Genomic DNA, 7,250 nt, shown 5'->3' on the forward strand with positions numbered 1-7,250 from the left:
ATATTTTATGAGTCAATCATCCATTACCTTTGAAGCTCAAATTCAATTTCAATTCTGGAAACATTGAAGAACTGAGGGGCACATCCCCTTCTGGCGATGATTCAAATTCAGGGCATACAACATTTTGAAGCTCATTAAGAGATCTTTGGTTGTTTATCCAGTCTAATAAAGTTGCTAAACAAGAATAGTGTTTTAAGAATTTCTAGAATGGTAACTAACATTTTGATGTCCCAATGATTAAGACACCAATTCAAGCTCCTAAGTCCTTGCAATTTGCATGTGAACCTCATCCCCATTATCTAACAAAAGAAGTTGTCTCCAACATTATTCAAGGTATCAAAGTTAAATGACATTGAATCCACTGGTGGAGATGTATATCATGATAGTTAATTTTAACCATGAAAATGCATATCATTAGTAATTGATATCTTTAAAGATTCGATTTGCAAACCAACAAAGTTCAAACTAAATTATAATATGACTAATGGTAATATCAATGGACTATTGTTTCTCTCTTTTCTAACTCCACTTGGTTATAGTTGATGTTGAAGAAAATAGTATAAAGCAGACCAATAACTTCTGTTTCGTTTATCCTAATACATACAGAGAGAGTAGAGACAAGACAAGTAGTACTATTGAATTTTTTTTCCTTTACTTGATCCAGTAATAAACAAAATTATAAATGAGTACAACACCCTCAATATATCAATAGTAAAATTTACGATGCAGCAGCCATCCCTACTTGGAGAAGGATTGCCTGAAATTTATGTCCACCAGCAGATTTGAATTGAAAACAGAGCAAAAGCCCGTTCTGCGTTAGTCATCTAATAGAATATGAATTTATGGGTCATGTGAAATCTTTAGGGCGATCCAAGACTTGTGTCCTTCTAGCATCCCTTTGGGCATTAAGCCAATCATAAGCTTCTTTAAGGAAGGTGAAATTTGTGACAATGGTTTGAAAATGGAAATCAAACTTGCAGATCTAAACATTTTAACAAACATATGAGGTTCAAATATAAATGAAAACGCAGCATTTTGCATGTAAGATAATAAAATTGAGAAGAAAGTTGGGTGAAAATGACATTCTGTATCCCTAAGTTGAGTGATCATGAAAATGCTTCATGATCTTCGACACGAATATGTGGGATATGAGCAATCTTGGGCCAGTCTTCACCTATTTCCTCTCGACATTTTTCTGTTAGGTGCTTACAATAATATATATTAAGTTGTGTAAGTGAGGTGAGGCAGCCTATCCAGTGTGGTAATGCTGCCAAATGACAACAGTGTTCAATTGTGAGACATTGAAGAGTTGAAACATGTTGAAGCAGCTCATCTGGGAGAGATGTCATATCAGCCATGTTGTTCATACATAGCATCTCCAACGAAGATTGTGAGACAAGAACTAACTGCCGTAATACCTCAGTTCTCTCGTTATGCCGGTATAGAGTCTTAAGAGAAGGTAATGAAGACACTTGCAAGGATGTCAACTTGGCCCAACCGTTGATCTTTAACTTAGAAAGAAGAGGAGATGAACACAATTCCATGGATGTCAACTCATCACAAAAGTTGATCTCTAAATGTGTAAGAAGAGGAGATGAATGCAGTAGTAAGGGTGCCAGCTTGCAGCATTGTCGGATCTCTAACCCAGAAAGAAGAGGAGATGAATGTAGTTCCAAGAATGCCAAGTCACCACAATATTCGATACCTAATTGTGAAAGAAGAGGAAATGGTGGCAGTAGTAAGGATGTCAACTGAGGGCAAGAAGTGATTTCTATTGTAGAAAGAAGAGAAGATGGAGGCAGTTCCAAAGATGCCAAGTCATGGCAATACGTGATCTGTAATCGCGAAAGACAAGGAAATGAAAAAGGTGGGTGTGTTGGAGGTAAGTCCCTCTTCCACAACTCCTTTAACTTTGGCATTTGATTGACATTGAGGTTTTCAAGAGATGGGAAGAATGGCCCTTTTGATGAACACTCCTCCATGCACTCCACATTTTCTAAATAATCAAGCTGTAGAGACTTGAGGTGCGGAAGTCAAACGAAGCATGGCAGAGTGTGGCATCTTGAACATCCTTCCAAATTAATTGTGATGAGGTTAGGTAGCATGGTACTCAACCCACCATTCATCATCCAACTAGGAAACCTCATTCCACCATAACCTTTTAGGTTTGGATGTGGTTGCAGGCCTTCCATCGGTGATTCGGAATCTTCACTCGATTGGGCTCCTCGGTACCACCACTCTAATCTTAAAGATTGAACATATTTTTTCTCCTTTAAATTTGCTTTCCTGGATTCTACCACGACATCCCTCACATTTTGGAGATTTTCAATCCTTAGTTCTCCTTTGAGATTGTTAAGCCCTTTCAATTCACTCAATCTACCAATTTCATGATCATCCCTGAATCCCCCTCCCCTATTTCCAACAATGAATACCCGTAGGGTTTGAAGCAAAGTCAACTCTCCTATTCCACATGGCATATGAGTCACACCACAACACCCATTATTCTCTAAGTGCCTAAGATTGATCGATTCTCTTATATCTTTGGGAAATTCTTTTAATTTAAAGCATTGAGCAAGCTGTAATATTTGCAAATTTTTTAACTTTGTAATACTATTTGGGAGTATCTCAAATTTATTTTTGGAGAGATCGAGATATCTTAGATGAGTCAATTGGTCTAGACACTTTGGTATTGAATTTAAATAGAAATGATTTAGGCCCAACACACGTAAACCCTTAAAACTTGAACTTGAAAAGGTTGAATTAAAAATTACATTCTCTTTACTATCATATTGATTAGATCTTTTAATACTTAAAAGGGTCCTTATGTGTTTCACCTTCAAAGCTGTCAACTTGAGATTTGGTCCAGATAATGAAACATGAAGAACTTCTTTTGAGATCTCCTTCACATCATCATTTAAAGTAAGGACCTCAGATCCTATAACTGATTGTGCAAGATCATGGATAAGATCATACATTTTACAACTTAATAAATTATTATAAGCATCCTTTTCAAACTCTTCCAACAATAATCTTGACAATAATCCCTCAAAATATTCATCCCCTACATCCTCATCTAAAATATAGCCTTGCGCTATCCATAACTCTACCAACAATTTTTTCTCAATTTCATAGTCTTTTGGAAATGATGCACAAAAAGTAAAACATTGTTTCAAATGTATTGGTAGATTATCATAGCTTAGCTTTAATACTGATAAAATATTATCATTTCCAATTCCAAGTGACAATAATTTTTCAGTATTTTTTATGGACAACCATTGACTTTCTTCGGTTTTCAAGTACAATATTGTTCCTAATGTTTTGATGACAAGCGGAACTCCATTACACTTGTTTACAATTTCTTTTAAAATTTCTACAAGGTTTGGATGAACTTTTTCTTGTCCTTCCCTAAATGCTATTTTTGAAAATAAATCCCAAGATTGAGTTTCTTTCAAACATTTCAAAACAAATGGAGAATCAATTCCCATGATTGACGCAACCTTATAATTTCGAGTTGTCACTTCAATTTTACTCTCCTTTCCAACAACCATCAACAAAATTCTCAATTGATCCCATTTGTCAAAGCTTTCATTCCAAACATCGTCTAGTACTAGCAAGCATCTCTTTTGACTTAATTTTTCATGGAGGAGATTTTTTAGACCATTCAACTCCAATCTACATCTTCCTTGCGTACTTCTTTTAAGATTTCTTAACCAATGACTTTACATCAAAATTATTAGAAACACAAACCCATATTCTAGGTTCAAAATATTGTACTACTCTCTCATTGTTATAAACCAATTGAGCAAGGGTGGTCTTACCCAACCCTCCAATGCCAACAATGGCAACCATGGAAAAATTTCTTGATTATCAGACGACAACAACAACTTTACAATCTCCTCTTTGTCTTCATCTCTTCCTACTATTTCAAATGTTAATACATGTGAGTGAGTGTCTCTCCTACTACTCTCCATTCCCCTATGAGTTATGTCCCGTTGAATAAGATTCAGCAGAGGGATTTCTTTTGCAATATCATCTACCCGTTCTGTGATATCCTTGACTTTATTGCTCATCTTAGAACGAAGATGAGAAGAAGTCACTGACCTTCCTTGCTACTCCTCGTTGCAGCTGATGGGTTGCAAAGTCATCCAACATGTCATCAGCATCATACACAAAGTCTTTGAGCCTCCTCACCCAAGCTTTTACCGCATGGCTTTCCTCCTGCTTCTCCTCAGCATCAAGAAATACAGCTTTGATGGTGTCCAGTTTCTCCTCCAGCTTTCTGAGCTCCTTTGGAACACCATAAATGGATCTAATTTCTTGAATGGCCGAGGAACCTAACTTGGCTAAGATGTTAGCTATAATATTGAACGGGATTTGTTCAGCCATTTTTTTGAAGAGCTGAAACTGCAGAAGACCAAGAAAGTAATGGTTTAGAAAATGAGAAGTGGGGAGGATTGTAAGAGAGAATACTTGAAAAGTAGTGATACATAGCTAGTGAGAGGACAATAGAAGTCCCATGTTGTGGACCCAATATGTTATATACTATAATATGCATAACATAAGATCAATGGTGTTACATATTTGAAAGAAACCAAAATGTAGGTGGCCAAGAAAGTATAAAATTGAACATGTGAAATGAGAGCAATATAAGGGAGAGAATAAACAAGTAAAAAACAACTGGAATTCACATGGAAGCAATTAAAATAATGTGTTTTAAATGAAAAAATTATTGTTATGAAATAATGAGGACTTTAATTTCATTCTTATTTCGATGAGTCAAACACACCTAAATCAACTTCTAATGATGATAAAAGATAGAAAATTTGAGGAGAACGAGGATAGGAGGCAAGCTAGTCATATAGGGGGTTGCGGATTAGGTGGACAGGGGCGAACTCCCATGCATGCAACATAATTATTTTAGACTAGTTTCAATTTAAGCAATTTAAATATTAATTAATTCAATTTTTTTTAGTTTTAAATTATTTTTAAAAGTTATTAAATTAGTTAATAAATCTAATGCATTATGTTTCATTTGATTTTTTAAAGTTTTTTAACCTATCGACAAAACTCAAGAAAGTTGGTGAACTTATTAAGGGAACTATAAGTCATTCAATGGTTATAGTAGTGCATGTGCGAGCATGGGATAATGCATATTTTGATAAGGGTTAGTACATGCATAAACAAATAATAACACACCCATGTGATTATTAGTTCCAATTAAAGCGTCTTGGAATTTCTCACTAGGCATACAAGTTTGGAATTGAGCAACTTTAATGCTTTGGATTTATTAACATGTTCAATCATTTTAAAAAATAGTTTGAAACTAAAAAATTAAGGGAATTAATATCATAATTCCCAAATTGGGCTAGAATGATTGTCAATTCCTCTTCTCCATATAATTATATTTAAAAAAAAATTATAGGCAAATGACTCCAAATCAAGTGTGAGTTGATATGTTAGATTTTTTAACGAGTCTAATAATTTTTAAAAATAATTTGGAACTAAAATACTAAACCAATTAATATCTATTTTCTTATAATAAAACTAATCAAGAATGATTATGCTAGTTTTTTCTCTCTATATAACTATCATTTTTAATTTTTCTCTATATAAGAATAATTTTTCAAATTTTTGAATAACTGATTTTTACATCAAGTGAGATTTATGTTTGAATTCTTGAAAGAGCTTAATAATTTTAGAAATAGTTGCTAGAAAACTTTAATGGACTGGTCCATAGTATCATATCAATATTTAAGAAAAAATTTAATTTATTTATATATTTATAAAATTAAACTAATTTTGTTATAATTAATTTTAGACAAAATATTATTAATTATTATAATTAAAATTATAATAATAATAAAACACAAACAATGAATTTAAATTTGATATAAATATAATATTAAAATTGAAGTAATTGAACAATTAGAATTAATACTTAAATTGAACCATAATCATAATTTGTAATAGTACTAGTTCACTAACATACCTGGAATTGTTGCTGATGTCTGATTTGGAATAGATCTGCAGCTTCGGCACAAGCCTCAAAATTGTAAAATTTTAAAAGAAATAAGAAAAATTAAGATGCAATTTAGTACGGGATTTAGAAAGCTTTCAAGTGGATTGTGTAGAGGAAATGGAATTGGTATGGAGTATTTATAGGCAAAATATGGACAAAAAAATAGCGAAATGATTTTGACTGTTGGATCACATTCAGATCCAAATCTAACTGTTGGATCATGAAATAGCAAATAAAAAACGATATCAGGGATCATTTCCAACCGTTGGATGGGAGAGACGTTGGGAGGAGGGGGCCAGCGTCTCCTAGGAGTGGCAAAACGCATTTGTTTCCTTCGATTAATGTGGATTAGTGTGTGGATGCAATTATTATAATAATTTGCTGACTGTGGTGTTGGGAACAGGGGAGGCGTGCATGTCAGCATTCACATGCAAAACCGAGCTTCCATAACGTAATTTTTAACGCTTTGAAAGTGTCACAAATAGTAGAGAAATCATAATAAGAATTTGAAGGACCAAAAAAATTATAAATATATATATATATATATATATATATATATATATATATATATATATATATATATATATATATTGTAAAGTGTGTAGGAAAATATAATAAAGAATGTGAAAAATGTAACGTGAAAGTGTGGTTTTGATTGGTGTGACACCATGTCTGAGTGTACTTAGGTTAAAAATCTACGATAAATAATGACAACTTATGTTGAAGCAAGTGAATTTCATATGCAGAGCTCACGGTTGGGAAAATCACGGCACCAATACAAAATAGAAAAAATAAATGAAACAAAGAAAATAAAATATTCACATGCTTTGATATCATTTTCTACATTCATGTGACAAGCAAATCAAATTTATTATTAAACTTCAAATATACACACTTCAAACTTTTTTTCAAGTTTTTTCAATTCTTTTTTACTTAAAGCCCAATATATCGTGTGCCGAACTCTATCCAATCTTTACTCACTTTTTTCTTTTATATGCTGAACTGTATTCACTCTTTACTCACTTTTTCCTTTTATCTTAAAATCCAATATAAAACCATATACCATCATAAAATCTTATGAATTTATACTAAACAAATAATTTTTTAATCCTAATCAAATTTTAAAAAGGGATTTTATGAAACACAAATTTTATAAATATTGACTATCCTAAAAATAAAATACAAATAATTTGAGTCAGATACCTACACTCACATGTTGACCTTTGGTATA

The 7,250-nt window shown here is 32.8% G+C and overlaps 1 pseudogene; it reads right to left on the reverse strand.

The window, feature by feature from the left end:
• Window positions 1-1,106: 1,106 nt before the first annotated feature.
• LOC100250999 (putative disease resistance protein RGA4) lies at window positions 1,107-4,386 on the reverse strand (annotated as a pseudogene).
• Between the last annotated feature and the right edge of the window lie 2,864 nt (window positions 4,387-7,250).

The sequence above is a fragment of the Vitis vinifera genome, chromosome 19, assembly GCF_030704535.1.
Source record: "Vitis vinifera cultivar Pinot Noir 40024 chromosome 19, ASM3070453v1".
NCBI classification, from domain to species: domain Eukaryota; kingdom Viridiplantae; phylum Streptophyta; class Magnoliopsida; order Vitales; family Vitaceae; genus Vitis; species Vitis vinifera.